General features: G+C 37.3%; 1 protein-coding gene across 4 annotated transcripts in view; it reads left to right on the top strand.

Annotated features, from left to right (window-relative positions):
• Positions 1-15,996, top strand: part of etv6 (ETS variant transcription factor 6) — a 37,827-nt gene that overhangs the window by 8,488 nt on the left and 13,343 nt on the right. The window lies entirely within an intron of this gene.

The following is a 15,996-nucleotide window of genomic DNA, read 5'->3' as shown; positions in this document are numbered from 1 at the left end:
TTCAATAAATGAAGGTTGGTCTTTGATTTTTGCACACAAACAAGCCTCAGAGCTCTACTGTTGTTATTAAGTTGTGCAACAACCTGATTATAGTCATCATTTTTGTTCAAAATATCATGAGGGCCAGTACCATATACAAACTTTCAAATGTACGTGGCATCTGACAAAATATATAAAGCCCTTTATCTTTTCAGTATTTACAATTATCATCCAGTACCTGCTTTGGCTAAACAGTCCATCATTAAAGTAACAGGTAGCAGGTGCTGCTGATGGAATTTAACAAATCCATGCAACGACTGGAGAGCAGCGACAAGTCAGGAACCAAACCTGTGCTCTTCTAACCAACTGTTTAAAAATGTCTGTAGCACTGTATATATCATCGCTGTCATATCAAAACCATGCACCTCCATTTTTTCAGTTTTAGTTTTCTTCATCATTTAAGCTCAGCAAATGCTCTTCACATTGTGTGAACCTATAATGGTGAATGGACCAACAAACCTGGTCCAGAATGACCGGTCTGTTTACATTAAAAGGCATGAACGGTTTTGCCTTCTCCTGCAAAGTGGAGATACGTGTTCTTGTTTTTGTGCTTTATTGGACAGTAATGATACATAAAGAAATTCTTTCTCCTCATGTGTTGTACACACATGACACTCCTTATACACAGTCACACCCACACTCACTGTCACACCGTCACACAATCACTCACACACCCTCTCTCATCCACTCTCACGACTGAGTGCCGTCTCACAGGCACAACTTATGCAAAAAGAGCGAGTGAGTAACAGAGCAGCCATAGAAATGACACGTCTCCAGCAGGTTTTTTTTTTTATCAAAGCAACACACACACACACAGGTGTGGAGACACACACTGCGCACGTTGCTTCCTGCAGTTTTGGAGCCATGGCTGAGATACCTTTTGTTGGCTCTAGTTCAATACTGATGTCACTGAAACAGACTTGGTTGGAGACCACCTTGAGATAGTCCTTCTGGTGCTCTGTATGTGTGTGTTTGCGCGTGTTTGTGTGTTTGCAGTATGTTACAGTGTGCCAGTGCTCAGTTCACAGGTTAGCGATTAGGAAGTGATCTTGGCTTTAAGTGTGTGCGTGTTGGAATTGGAGTGCAGGTCTGAACCGGCCCTTGACTGAGCCAATAAAAGAAAGGGTGGAGTTGGCTGAGAGCCAGGAAAGCGTTTGGCGGTGAAAGTGTACTGAAGTGTGTGTCTTGCCCTAAACCTCATCAATATTTAACCAGTGTGTTTGTTATACTCGTCATCCATACTGTATTATCAGAAAAAATATCTGGTATGTGTTCGGTTCTTATGGCCCGCTGCTTTTTCCCCTGTTTGACCGCTTAAACGCCTTGCGCTGTAAAAATGCAAAATCAGGGTCAACTTGGCTTTTTAAATCAACTTTCTATGTAGTTTTTTTTTTTTCTAGTAAAAACATCTTTTAAATATTGCATATCAGTTAGGTCAGTGAAGCAGTTTAAGTTGAGCTTACCCAAAAAAATATGTTTACCTCCTTATTAGCTGAAATTGCTTCTGTTTTTCAGTTAACCCCATAAAAATGTAGTTTGGTCAACATTATAACTTTCTCTGTGGCAGAACTACCTACCCTTTTGTAAGTTCATCTCCCACAATAGACACTTTAAATCCAATATAAAAACCTTTTTTTTTTATTTTTTTCCATGTGTTTGAGGCTTCTCTCACAGCTGTGTTTTGTAACTTGGTCTTATCTCATTGCTTGTGTTTTGTCATTTGTTTTATTGTTTTACTTATTATTCATTTGACTCCATTTATTTATCTAGATTTATTATCTTACTTAATCTTTCTCTGTTTGGAATTCCTTTATTTTACTGTACAGCACTTTGGTTGACACTTCTTGTCTTTCCTTTATAAATGAAGGTGATTTGACTAGTCAAAAGTTCTCTCACCTGCATTTTTAGTATTATATCAGTAAAGTCAACAAAATACAGTTTATATTGAGCTTATTTAACAATAAAAAGGAATGCAGTTGCCCCCTTATATGCTTACAGTTTTGCTGGGTTTTTACTCAGTTCCTCCTGCAGTTGAGTCATTGCTATTTCTCACTCACAGGCTGTAACTCCCCCTATCAGACAGTGCCCCCAGCCTGTGGGGGTTCCTCTCCTCAGACTTCTGACCACGGAGGGCTGAGACCTTGCCAGGACTCAAACTCTCAGTGAATAGGTAGTTAGACAGTTGCGCCACTCAGGAGACACGAAGACACAAAAATTTCTTTGTCCAAGAAAGATTAGAAGTTTGAATCTCAGTGAAACCTCATCCCTCTGCAGTCAGGAGTCTGAGAGGAGGAAGTCCTCACGCCCTCAGGCTTTATGCACTGTATGATGGGGGAGTTATGGCCTGTAGGTGGAAACTGGCTACAACTAAATTGGGAGAGCGGCTGAGTAAAAATCCAGCAAAAATTGAAGGGGGCAACAACATTCACTATATTTTTGGAGTAAGCTCAACATAAAATATTTTGTTGATTTGATTTGTAATGTGCATTACGAGACCTTTTGAAGCTTGACTTTCAACTTTGAGCTTGATTTCAACTTTATTTTTTTTTAGTTTGCACGCATGTTGTTAAACTGTATTTTATAATCCATTTTTGAGTTTAATTAAAATAGTAATAAAAATTCAAATACTATTTTTGATCACTTGTACCTCATTAACCCACAAAACCCAGGAGAGAAAATGGTAAGGTGGAAATGATATCAGCAGAAAGGGCTGAATTGGATATTGGTAGGAAAAAAAGAATGAATCTGGTTCAATCTGGTAACAGATCTATCCTAAAATATCAACACTCACGTTGTGTGATTTGATGCTAGCTGTTAGCTGTGTATTTCTTCCTGTGGGGTTGTAGAGTGAGTGAGTAGTTTGAGTAATTTGAATGTGATCCCCTATTTTAGATGTTGATCTTAAGTGAAGTGCTTAACTTAAAAATAGATAATTTTAAAGCTTAGTAGTTTTGGTTTCAGGCTTTCAGTATCAGTATCGAAAAAATAGTCATATGATGCCAACTCTGACGAAAAACAAACATTGTTGATCCAGAGATCATCAGACATTGACTACAGAAGAAGAAGACTCTGTATAACTCAAGTATTTAAGGAGTAATTGAGACATCATGCTTTTGGATGTCAGCAAAAAGGGGAAAGAAAGCTTCTCAAATGTGATAACAAAGCCACATCTTTCCTGTGAGGGAACATTTAATGTTTTCCAAACTGCTGCTTGTATCTTTTATTGAGTGAAGGAGCTTCTGTTTGCATTAATTTACAAAGACACCATCACCATGAAAAGATGAGGGAAATCCTCTGTAATCGCTTCTGCTTCTCTATTGATAAATGCTCAGAGCAGTTCCAAAAAAAAAAGAAATAGAAAAGACTTGAATTGTTTTGGAGCAGTCACCTGTCTAACCGGTTGGATTTGCTCACAGACATGCAAAAATAACTTCTAGTACTCAGACTTCTTCTTCTGAGGCAGATGGAAAGGTGGCTGTGTATTTATAATGGCAGCTGTTTTCATAATCAGCTAATCTGTTCAATATTTTAAGCAAAAGCACAATTTTTGGATTGTCAGGATTGGTTATAATAATACTCTGGAACGTATGCAGCATTTTCAGGGCTATTTTCTAATGTAAAGATTCTAAAACAGGCTAATATTTTGTTTGTATTGTCTGTATTTCACTACTGCATAAATAGTGTATTATTTAAAATATTTCTGAATCATAGCAAAATAATCAAATTGAACTGAATTGTGGTCAAATTATGATGACGCACTGAATTGTTTACTAAAAAATGAATTGTGGTCAGGTCTGTAATTTATACCCCTATTCATTATTTTCTCAACATTTATGTCCTTTATTATGTATTCAGAGAATATAAATGAATACACTTTATACTGTAAGTACAGACTTATAAAGGTTCTAGTCTGACTAGATTTCTCCATATGTGAGACGTTCTTCCTTACTAAGGACTTCCTCTGCAAAGTTCATCAGCACCTCCAAAGTCACATCTCTTGTTGTAACATAGCTACACCACAGGGTTTTCCATGTGCTAGACATTAACCGCTGGCAGTAGAAGTTCTGCATTAGACTCACTGGGACCAAACATATGCTAAAATTGAAAGAACTTATAACACAAGTGCAAACGGAACACAACAGAATCCTGAGGTAAAAGCTTTGGCTCACACCAGAACCTTTCAGATAGTTTTTAAAGGAGAATGAAGAAGAAGCCTGGGAGTTTCTGTTTGTCTTACTAGAGCTGCTTTCTCTTCAAGTGGTCATTTACCACAGTCATGCTCCTGTGCCAAGTTCTGCTTTTTTTTAAACTTTCTTTTTAATCCTCAGAAGTCACAGCTATCACTGGCAATGTCAAAAGCAGAGTCTAATTCAGGAAAACACAATTCTCACTCGTTGCTCATTGAAACGAGCTGAGAAATTCTGTGTGTTCCTCAAGGGTCCTTTAGTAAAGGCAGTGGTTATACATTTAACCTAGGCATCTCAAAGAGCTATCGGAATGTTTGAGTGCTTGTTTAAATGGTTCTTTGCATGCGTAAATAGTTCTTCTCCATGACTGAGAACGTTTTGTACATGATTCTTTATATGACTTTTTAAAAAAAATGGTTGTATGTAGCACCAGAAAGGGCTCTGATGTTACATCATTGTTAAGCCATATTACCTTGTTTAGAATATTTAAGAATCCTTTTTGGTAACAGAAGTTTAGGTGATGCGACATTTATGTTTGTATGTACAGGAGAAATTTTATTACGTGTGTGTATGTGTGTGTGTGTGTGTGTGTGTGTGTGTGTGTGTGTGGTCTTGTTTTAAAATGAAAAGAAGTCAGACATGCAGGCCTGAAGCTGTTGGTACACAGTGTGAATTGAATGCGTATGTAATTTAATAAGTAACTCAATGTGGAATTAAGTATGTAACTACCCAATTACGTTTTAGTTATACAGCAAAACAAAGGTTCTAAGGGTTAAGTGCTCTTCTACTTTAGAAGGCTTCTGTCATGAACTGCCTTTGTGCTGTGGTCATTACCATCTTTCTTACATTGTCCCTGAAATCAGTGAAGTGGTGGAGCAGTTTTGGTCATTTATTACTTATAGCATGCGTCCATTTTGTGTCTTTTTGTTGGGTTTCTTTTGTACGTTAACAAGATGATACATCTCCACCTACACCTGTGTTACCTACAATGATTCACCTGGCAGGAGAGTGACAGTCAGAGAGAGAGAGAGAGATAGAGAGAGAGATAGAGAGAGGGAGGGAGGGTGGGAGGGGGCAGGAAGTGAAAGATGTAGAGAAGCTCGTTTGGCTCGAGGCCATCTCCCTTCCTGATGGAATGTTTTTTTTTATTTTCTCAGCAGGCTTCTGCATGAAATTCAACTCAAAACGTGTCAGTCACACCGTGTGTGTGTGATGTCCATGTTTGTCTGTATGTGTAGCTATTCTTAAAGGGGAATCCCACTGATTAAAAAAAAAAACAGTTCTATATAATTAAATTATTGTAAATTTCTTTTTACGGTTGTGCGGATAAGAACAGGAATTATGATGTCTACAGTACAAAATAGCTATTTTGTTTACTATCCACAATGACCAGTGATACGTTAAATCTGTAACGAGAGACTGTCAAACACTAAAAAGTTGTGAAGATGAAGTCACTTCTTTTTCTAATTTTCCCGTTCCACCTTAAATGGTGCCGCATTTATCTTCGGCGCCTCAGTCAGAAATTAAGGTGGAACGGGAAATTCAGCAAGAAGCTGACGAATGAGAAGCGACCTCAGCCTCGTAAAACAGCCAAAAGCTGAAAGACATTTTACAAGAAACTATTCAACTTTTGAGGAAAAGTTTTCTGGCAGAGATGGAAGAAAAGCGACTACAGCTAAAGCTTAAAGCAGAGTAGAGTAAGTCCGTGTTTTCGTTTATATTGTTTAGTCTATACTAGGACATTATAACACTGAGACATACTGGACATTAAATGTTGTGGCTCCCAAGGTGGTCTGTTTTTTGTTGAAAGGTCAAAATGTCTCTTCTTATCATTTGGGTTGTGACTCCTGATCTAACCTGGCTTTAGTGCAGAGGGAGCCGGTCGGATTTCTCGCTCATCCAGTTGTGTTTTTGTTGTGTGCCGCCACAGACTGTCTGGGCGCTGCACTTACCCACTTCCAAGTTCCGCCCTTTGCGTTCCGTCAACATTACGTTATAAATTAAATATTTAGAAAATTGATCTTTGACGTTGAATGAATCGATTCAGAATCATCCACGTCCGCATCGCGATGCATCTAAGAATCAATCCCCCCCACACTCCTAGTCTTAATGATGTATTTAATTATACAGAAATTTAGTGAAATCGGTTCAATTCTCCTTTAAGGAACCTTTTTGTGTGTGTGTGACAGAGACCGAGAGAATGTATGCTTGTCTGTACGCAACTGTTTGTGTGTGTGTGTGTGTGTGTGTGTGTGTGTGTGTGTGTGTGTGTGTGTGTGTGTGTGTGTGTGTGTGTGTGTGTCTGGCTGAAAATGAACTCCCATCAATCCAACGGTCAGGAGGAATTTGTTGGGGAAAGAAAAGGAAGGAAGGTTGAAAAAAGATAGAAAGAGAAAGGAAATTGCAGAGTGGGCAGAAGTGGGCCTGCTTGGCTTCCTGGAGAGGAAGTGGATTAGATGAGAGGAGAGCAGCAGCGTGTTCCTCACTCTGAAAGAATGCCCCTCACACTTAACCCCTGCACAACCGAACTACAGCACTCAAACACAGGGATATCTGCACTGTAACAAAAGATGTACTGTTTTAACTTCGAAAGTAAGTAACCTTAAAATATTGAGTTCATTGAACTTCTAATTGTAAGTTAACAATAATAATCTGTGTCTGCTTTCTTTACAGTGTTGGTATACATGTCTTCTAAGTTTTGTGTACTGTTTTTCCTCACAACACCCTGCATATACCTCTCTGCCATTAATGTATTACAAAATATGTTTAGGTCAAAAGCTTGTCACAAAACAGTCTTAAAACAATCTCTCAATCAGGCAGCGTATTCATAACCATTTTATGTAACAGCTTTCTCTGATGTTGTTTTTATGTCTAGTTAGACTGGTTAGAAACAAAAATGGTTTGAATTAGGGCTAAATGATTTTGGAGGGGGGGTTAAAAAATGCTGAAAAACAAGAGTCAAAAATGCACACAAATAAACAAAAATGTATGCAATAGATAATTAGCACTCTAGCAACGGAGAGCGTGTGTTTAGAGCTGGGAAAATAGGCAGTAGTTTAATATTCTGCTTTGGGTTGCATGTTAATTAAAAATGTGTGGAAATCATATTGCTACATATATTGATTAGTGTCTGTTTTATTATCGTACCTGTGATGTAGCGTGGTTATAGATCGGCCTACATTGTTCCTTACCAGAATTATTCATGATTATTGGATCATTTAAATGTCTTGATTCACGCAAACACTGGTTTATAAAAGCATTTAACATTATAAAAGTCAGATACTTGAGATTATAGGACTATAGAGTGGCACAGTGGAGTTTGCCTGATTCATTCAGACTGCAGCAACATATATGAACACCATACGAAAGCTATTCTTCATAGTCTCCCGATTTAATGCACTAGCCACAAGCTAACCGTGATGCATCAGTGCAATACTTTAATGAATGATACAGTACAATATGATTCACGCTAATGATGCATATTGGTGTATGTGTTCTTATACTGAAATGAATATTAAACATTCACATCATTACAGCATTAATATAATCAAACTCAAAAGCAGTTCATCCAGTATACAGCTTGAACTCTTTTTAAGATTTGAGTTTTGTCATTACCATAATACTGGTTTGCCACAAATAAAACAAGTAAATTCCTTCACCTTCTCGGTAGTGAGTTGCAGCTTGAGGTAAGCTGGTCCATTTTCATATTGAAAGAGCAGACACAGGTGTGTGATGATTTAAATAGAGTGGAAAGAAAAGCCAGTCTCTTAGGGTTAGCCATTAGTCTAGCATGGAGACTAGCCAGCTTTCCGTACGCATTGCCTAGGGCGTCCCTCACTTCTGCTAGCTGCTTCAGGCAGTGCTGCAGCCTCTCTACAAGCCTAGAGGCTCTGCAGCTTCTCAGCTAATACTGACAGCGTGAATGGCTGTAATATTTACCAAATTACAGCAGCTCTTATGGTTGTAGATGAAAGCTCAAGTGCAAGAGACGCACATATAAAAAAGAAACGACTTGAGAAATTTGGACGTTAAACAACATTCAGCACTTTTTTTGCCAGATTTCAAGAAACCTCTGTGTGCAATCGTCTTTATCTCATTAGCGAAAGCTGCATCATTCATTTCTGTTTTTACAGTTTTGCCCAATAAAAAATCTTTTAGTTTAGTTTTAGTTGCTAAATATATTTATTTATTTTAAGTGAAGATATATCCCAGACTAATATGTACAATTAGGTTTACTTAGGCATCCAAAATGGTTTTATTTGGAAAAAATATATATATGTAAATATATTACTCATATATACTAATATATCCTCAGATATATTGATAGAAATCTTGCTTGTACTGCAATCTACATTTTTGTCTGTACAGCCCACTACAACCAAATGCTTACCTTCACGTGGAGGCTTTCACTTTGATTTATTTTCAGTTGTTGTTTGCATGAGTCGCGTACAAGTTGAACGTGGCAGGAAGGTGCTTATATTTTTAGGTGCAGACTACACTGTTACAGCCTTCACAGCGTTCCTCTGACCAGTGACGTGGAAGCTATGAATAATGAGAATCAGTGTTGTTGCACAAATAATGAAAAAGAAGCATTCAAAGGATAAAGCATAATATAAAGGCTTATAAATTAAACAATTATGCAAATATCTAAGCACATTTTTGTATTTGACTAGTATAAATGGGTTCTTACTTTGTGCAATGTTGCACAAAGATGGGTGAGAATTTGAGAGTTAGAATTAAAGCCATCTCACACCACTTGCTCTGATTGAACTCTGAAAATACACTGTTGGTCTGGTTTTACATTTTGAATCAGATAAACATGTCGTACTCTAAAACTTCATCAGGCTAAAGGGAGTGAAATGTGAAAAATCTATCAGCGAGGAGGAGAGAAAAAAAGCCACATTGATGTTGAAAAAGTCTCTGAGGCCATCAAGAGGCCTATGAGTAAGTGGCCAGTGATCAGAACTTTAAAGGTATTTATATCATTAGTGTCACAACAAAGCCATTCTTGGTTTGTGCTCCACCGTTCAAGCGTTTGAAATGACTAGTCGTTTTAATTATTGTTATTCAGTAATGACTCAGACACTGTGGACTGAAATGTTAAAAACTAGTCACCAAAATGTACAAACAGACAAAATTACTATGAACAGCTTTTTGATCAGCGAGGTTTGGTCACTGCTTTTCAGACATAAGGCATTTTGCATGTCAGTGTCATTTAATAATAAATATAATAAATAATTTCATTAATACAGTTGAATGCAGAAGTTTGGGCACTCCAGGTCAAATATTTTGTTGATATTCTAAGTGAAAATAAGTGAACACATCCTCTACAGAGAACACTCTTCTACACATTTTTATGCATTATTACTGTTTATTTGCTGAATTTAATTATATTTGGGGGGTTATATTATTGAAAACTGTGATTCCAAAATGTTGACCAGTAGCTGCTTGTTACGTTGTGTGGTCACAGTCAATGGAATAATAGATAATTCAGCATTACTTGGTATAAAGTTTGTTCCATTAACACTTAAAGTTAAGGGAGTGTTTTCTGTTCTCTTACAAAGTTTCTGTTTGTATACAAGGTTTTGTTTCCAGAGATGCGGATGATAAGCTGTGTTCATGCACTACACAGTATACAATATCAAGCAATACTCAGTATCATGAGTGCAATAAAGTACATTTCAACCACTTCAGTATTTAGTTAGTGTTTGAAGTTGGAGTGTTTGTATAGTCAAGAATATTTGAATATAAATGTTTCCGTCTTTGTCTCTCTCTCTCTCTCTCTCTCTCTCTCTCTCTCTCTCTCTCTCTCTCTCTCTCTCCCTCTCTCCGTCTCTCCCTCTCCCCCCCCTTTCTCTCTGTATGTGTGTGTTTATATGAGCACACTCTTTTCAGAGGGGAAATTTCCTGCGCCTGGAAGCCGCTCTCATCCTCAGGAATTTCCTGAGTGGGCAGACTGTGCTTCCTGCCTGAGCGCTGTGTGTATTTTTTTTCCCCCTCCCCCTTGCTCTGAAAGGGAAACTGTTCTCACATGCCAACGGCCAGAAAATGAGCACAGCCTTTTCTTTTCCTGCTCCAAACCGGCTCCACATGTCATTAGGGAGGAAGGGAGGAGAGAGAGAGACTGAGAGAGACTGAGAGAGAGAGAGAGAGAGAGAGAGAGAGAGAGAGAGAGAGAGAGAGAGAGAGAGAGAGAGAGAGAGAGAGAGAGAGAGAGATGTTGCCAATCAGTACAGAGGATGAGGTTCTGCTTCAGTCATGTGTGAACAGTTAAACATTCTTATAAGGGCCTTTTAGGGATCTTAATGGTTCTGTGTCACAATAAAAAAAATTAAGAACACTGAATAGGCAGCCTGGAGAACCTTACCATGATAGCAGTGCTAAATGTAAAGACTTCTAATGCAGTGGAATTAGATCTAATGGCTATGTGGTGGTACATTGCCTCAAACACATAACCACAGGGCTCCAGTATCAAACCTTTTCATGGTATCCTTAAAAAAATTACACTATGTATCAGAGACCTAAGGATTGTAATGTTTATCCTCTGCTGTATTTTGACGTCACGCTCTATGAACCCTAGTTCAGGTGAGTAGTATACGCTATATGTCAAAGTATCCAGACACCCCTTCTAAATAGTGAATTCATTCACTTTAACCTGCAGCCACTGGTGTTCAAATGTGCACATTCAGCTTATATAATCTCCATAGCAGAGCATTACCAATAGATTGAGATGCTCTGGAGCAGCTGTAGATGAGCTTGATGTTCACTATATCCAATGCCAGGTGACAACTAGAGGGGTATAAAGTTCAACAGCATTGGTCTGTGGATCAGTGGAGCTGAAGCTCCATCCAATACCTTTGGGATGAGTTTGTGATCTACAATTAATCATCCAGCATCAGTACCTGACCTCGCTAATCCTCTTATGGCTGAATGCAGTCAAATCTTCACAGCAGAGTTCCAAATCCTAGACTCCCAGAAGAGTAGATGCTGTTACTGCTGCAAAGAGGGACAAACTCCCTATTAATACCCTCGATTTCAGAAGAAATATTGGATGAGCAGTTGGCTTCAAAATTTGAACATATATTGTAATCTATGTTCCCATTAATATTAGGTTAAAAACCCACAAATAGCATAGAGTTGTCTTATGAGGTCAAGCTGAAGAACCTGAGGTGGTTCTGAAATATGGATAAATAGATAAATATTTTTAGAATTAAAATATAAATTTAGAGTTAAAATGAAATATATGGACAGATTTCTTAAGACACCAAAGCCCCTGTAGGCCTCCAGTGCTTTTGAGGATTATTTGAAGGTATGACAACTAACTGAACTGTAATTCATTTTATCTGCTGTACATCTGCTTCCAGAAGTTTCATATGATCAGTAACTGTTACAGGGAGAGAGAAATGTTTGGAATTCTTATTCTAAAATGAAGTATTATATATGACAATTAACCTGAAGTGCACTTTGCCAGGTTACTGTTCATCCAGTAGTTTTGTTTAAGAGGAAAAGCAAATACTGCACAGTTCTATCAAAGAACTTTTTGTTGAACATGGTGGAGGAAAAGCAGTTAAAGAATGCTGCAGGTGTAGTCATTTAAGTTTAAGAGGCAGGTGTTAGCTTACTTCCTGCACGGTGCACTTTCAAAACTTTTGATTCATACTGGATTTCTGTGTTATTAGCGGGGCTTAATTCTGGTTCAGGATTTGTTTGATGGTCAGTGTAGTATGGCACTCAGAACAAGAAGACGTTTGAAGGGATTGCGCAAAGGAAGAATAGCACAATAGCAGTATTGATCAAGCTACCTAATAATTAATTATTAATAGTTAAAATCCATAGTATTGGATCAACATAACAAAGTGTGGAGTGTGCATGATTGTTCAGAACAAGCACACAAGAGTTCAGAAAATCAGAAAAAGGATTTCTGAAGATTTCCATAGTTTTTTGTGAATTTGTCCACTTTATTGCTTCTAAGGTGAGAGTCTCCCTTGGCTCAAAATGTGAATTTAATGCTGAATTTAAATGTGAATTTAATACAAATAACTTTGTAGCTTTTTCACTCATGTACTATTAGGGGTCATGAAATTGTTGGTGTTTTTTTGTTTTATTTTAGTTCTGTCTGAATTCACTGTGCCACCATGCCTAACTAAAGATTCCACACCTTGTATCTGCTGTAAACAGGACCATAGAATTAAAATATATCAGTAGGTACTCCATCATAGTCTGTGAAAATGTAGTTTTTTCATTTTCTTCTTAAGTATGCAGATGCTCAAATGAACATTTACAAGTATACTCTGTGGCCTAAATGAAGCTGATATGTATAGTCCTGTCCAACTGTACGACTTTACATACAACAACATTAAAACATGTAAAATGACAGAAAATAAACTTGATTTGATGCAGTGATGTTGACTGTTGGCTGTAAATTCCCAAGCTATTGCATTGCGTTGATTTAAGACAGCTGAGAAGACGGCTAGAGTAAATAAAATTACAATTAAATTAAATGTTTGACATGTTTTCTGTTTGTAATCAGCTAAAGTATTGCATATTGAACCTTTTTGGTTTGGTGACCGTGTGCACATTGAAGAGCCACTCCCATCTTTATAGTGTATTATGGTATGTAGTGAGATTTCTTATCCTGTGTGAAATAAACATTACATGATTACAACACAACCAGTATGCCTTTCATTCAATGAGAGATAAATAAATTAAAAATGTGTATTTCAATGAGTGAAGCAGCCTATTAATTAATTGACTCATTTGTTAATTGTTGATTATTGAAATTCTCCTTGACTTATGTTGTTTTTTTGGTGGCCTTTGCTAGTAAATAGGAAAATATGTTAGTTTTCAAAAAGACGATGCCCATGGTTGTGGGGTAGTTTTGATAAAATCTCAAAGAATTAGATGCAAAATGTCTCATGATGCCAGCTGGCAGTACATTGTCTACAGTGTAAAAAAAAAAAAACAGGCAGCTTGTGTGATACATGCATGTGTTCTGAAAAGGAGGTATTTACCAGAAGAGGAGGGATCATGATTCATCAGCGTTAACCCCTTATCCACTTAAACCCCCCAGTCAGTGTGTGAATCCATGTAAAGTTTTTGCTCAGCATACAGCTTGTCTTATGAAACACAGCTAAAATATCTGGAGCATTTGGCAGTGAGAGCATTATTCAGTTGAGTTTTCTGTAAGTTGATAGTGATCTTAGCAGGTTTAATGTTGAGAGAACATTATTTATTAATCTTGCTATGTAAACTTTGGCCAGAATGGTTAGCATTTATGAGCTACATGTAATCTCTGAATTAACATATAAAGTCTGTATTTATTAAACAGGAAACACGTGCTTGCTTCTTTGACTGTACTTGACAGTGTTTGTCTAAATATTTTATCCAACATGTCCTGTCCTGTCCTGTCGTGTCCTGCACTCTAGTTTTACAGTCATTCATACATTCAGTCTTCTGGCACTGTGTTATAAATCCTTCGTCTTTGTTTCTCTAGTAGATCTGTCTGCACTGTAGGAGGCGCTTTGAGATTGAAATCATAAGGTTCCATGTCACTGACAGCTGAGCACTATTCCCAGACAATGATTGGCTATTCCAGTTAAAGGAGGATGCCAGTGATTTTTCAAAATTTCTACATAATTCAGTTAAGTCTTTTGATGTGAAATAGTGTATTGTAGAGAGCCCTACAGACTCAAATGTTTCTTTACAGTGGTGGTGATGGGAACCAGGGGTTGCAATGTATACATAGCAAATTTTGCCATTTTATTTACTATGCAAATTGACCAGTGAACGTACACATCTTCTGAGTTTTTATATGTAATGTCAATGATGGTAAAATAGTCTTAAATCTGACAAAATATGCCTCTGCAGATACCTTGCCACCATGAATAGAATTGAAAAGAAAAACCTTATCAAACTTGTCTTAACCATTTCATGTTATAACTTTCTGTGTGGGAGCGTTTAGAGGCACTACACTCTTCACATGTCTGGTTTTCATCACCACCACCGTGAACAAATCTGATTTGTTAAGTTTCTCTTGAACAATACATTTTACAACAGACCACTCTGAAAGACATCTGATTCACGAAAGTATGCAGGAATTTTGGAAAATCTTTAGAATTCCCCTTTCATATGACGATTTTTAAATTTGAGCAAGATTGATTTTTTTTTTTTTTAAGTAAAAGCAGACACATCTCTGCTACGAATGAAAACATAAACTTTGTTTCGGGCGCTTACAGTTGGTGAACAACTCAGCCGAAAGTAGCTTAAGTGGCCTACAGGTGGAGTTTGCTGTAACAGACTGAACTAACAGACTGAGTCGTAACTAATTAAATTGATACAAATTGATATAAACCCAAATAATTCAATACCATTCTGTGTTGTTTGAGCCAGACAAGCTTTATGACCTAAAAACATAAAAATATATGCATCAAATAAACAAAACTCTTGAAAAATTTGGTGGCAAATTTATTTTTATATTTATTTCTATTACACCTATAGTATGTTTTTGATGAATTCATAATTAAAGTTGTTGTGTGGAGTTTAAAAAAGTAGCTTTTGGATTTATATGGAATATATAGGTTGCTTCAGTTGTTTACTTTAGGCTGTGTTGTAAAACGATGTTAAAATGCACCCCTAGCTAGAGTTCTAGCTCTCACTGCAAGTTGCTGTATAACAGGCACCAAGAGGGTGATTAGAACGATATAGGTGTGAATTCTGTGACTTATAAACGGTCGATACAGTTAGGATGACAAAGGTTAGTTTCTTGATACAAAAACAGTCTTTGTGGCAAATCTCGAGAAATATCTTTCCAGTTGCTGGGAAAATCTGCAGATGATGTTGCTATGGGAATACAAGAAGGTGACCAAAAGCTTGTTCTGCACTCCGTGCTAGGTTGTTCCCTGAGCTTTCATGCTGATACACAAGTATACTGAGGCAAGAACAAAGAACAAATAGTAGAGAATTAAAAAATCTAGGTGATGATAACACTATCTGTGTACCCCTGATAAGATGAGTGTCTTAACCTGTGTAATGCAAGAGGCCTGTTGTTCTGGTCAGGAAAATTAGTACACTGTTCTAGCATAAGGCTTGAACACTTAATGTATGGGATAACACTTAATGTGTGAGACTGCCAGTTGATTGTGGTCGTGTTGTCATGTATACATCATGCAGGTGTTTAGTTGCTTCTGATTGGTCTACCTCATCTACAGCCAGTTCACAAGCTCCATTTTACAGTTAAAATTAAGCCACTTAAAACTTGTAGGCAGTAATAAAAACTGCAACTCTTTCAGATTGTGAAATAAAAAAAAAATTAATCTTTCATCCCTAATACATTATTTCCTATAGGCATACTAAGAACCATAATCGTTATTGCATAGTTTTTGAATGACTCCATCCATCCTAAACAGCAGTTGGTCATATTAAGTAAAATAGCAGTTTTTATGTCTACAGTTCATTTACTACCCTGCGGTTGCCAAGTGCATAATTTCAGCGTACTGTGTTTTAAATGAGTGCTCTAACAAATCAAACAGATATTCACTGTTGAGTCTTCCATGGGTGCTCTGACAAATCACAGGCTTTCACTTTGCCTTATAATGTGTTTATGTACAGTTATTGTGAGTCAAGTCACTGCCATCATAATATTGCTTAAAGTAAGGACAATTGATAGCTTCTAAAAATGCAAAATTTTGAAAATGATCACTGCCCACATGCACACGTGATGCATACATGGACATAGACCATCCATCATGTGTGTGTGTGTGTGTGTGTGTGT

Source organism: Colossoma macropomum, unplaced genomic scaffold (assembly GCF_904425465.1).
Source record: "Colossoma macropomum unplaced genomic scaffold, Colossoma_macropomum, whole genome shotgun sequence".
In the NCBI taxonomy this organism is placed as follows: Eukaryota; Metazoa; Chordata; class Actinopteri; order Characiformes; family Serrasalmidae; genus Colossoma; species Colossoma macropomum.
Note: the sequence above shows the minus strand (reverse complement) of the source record. Positions and strands in the feature narration are given on the sequence as shown.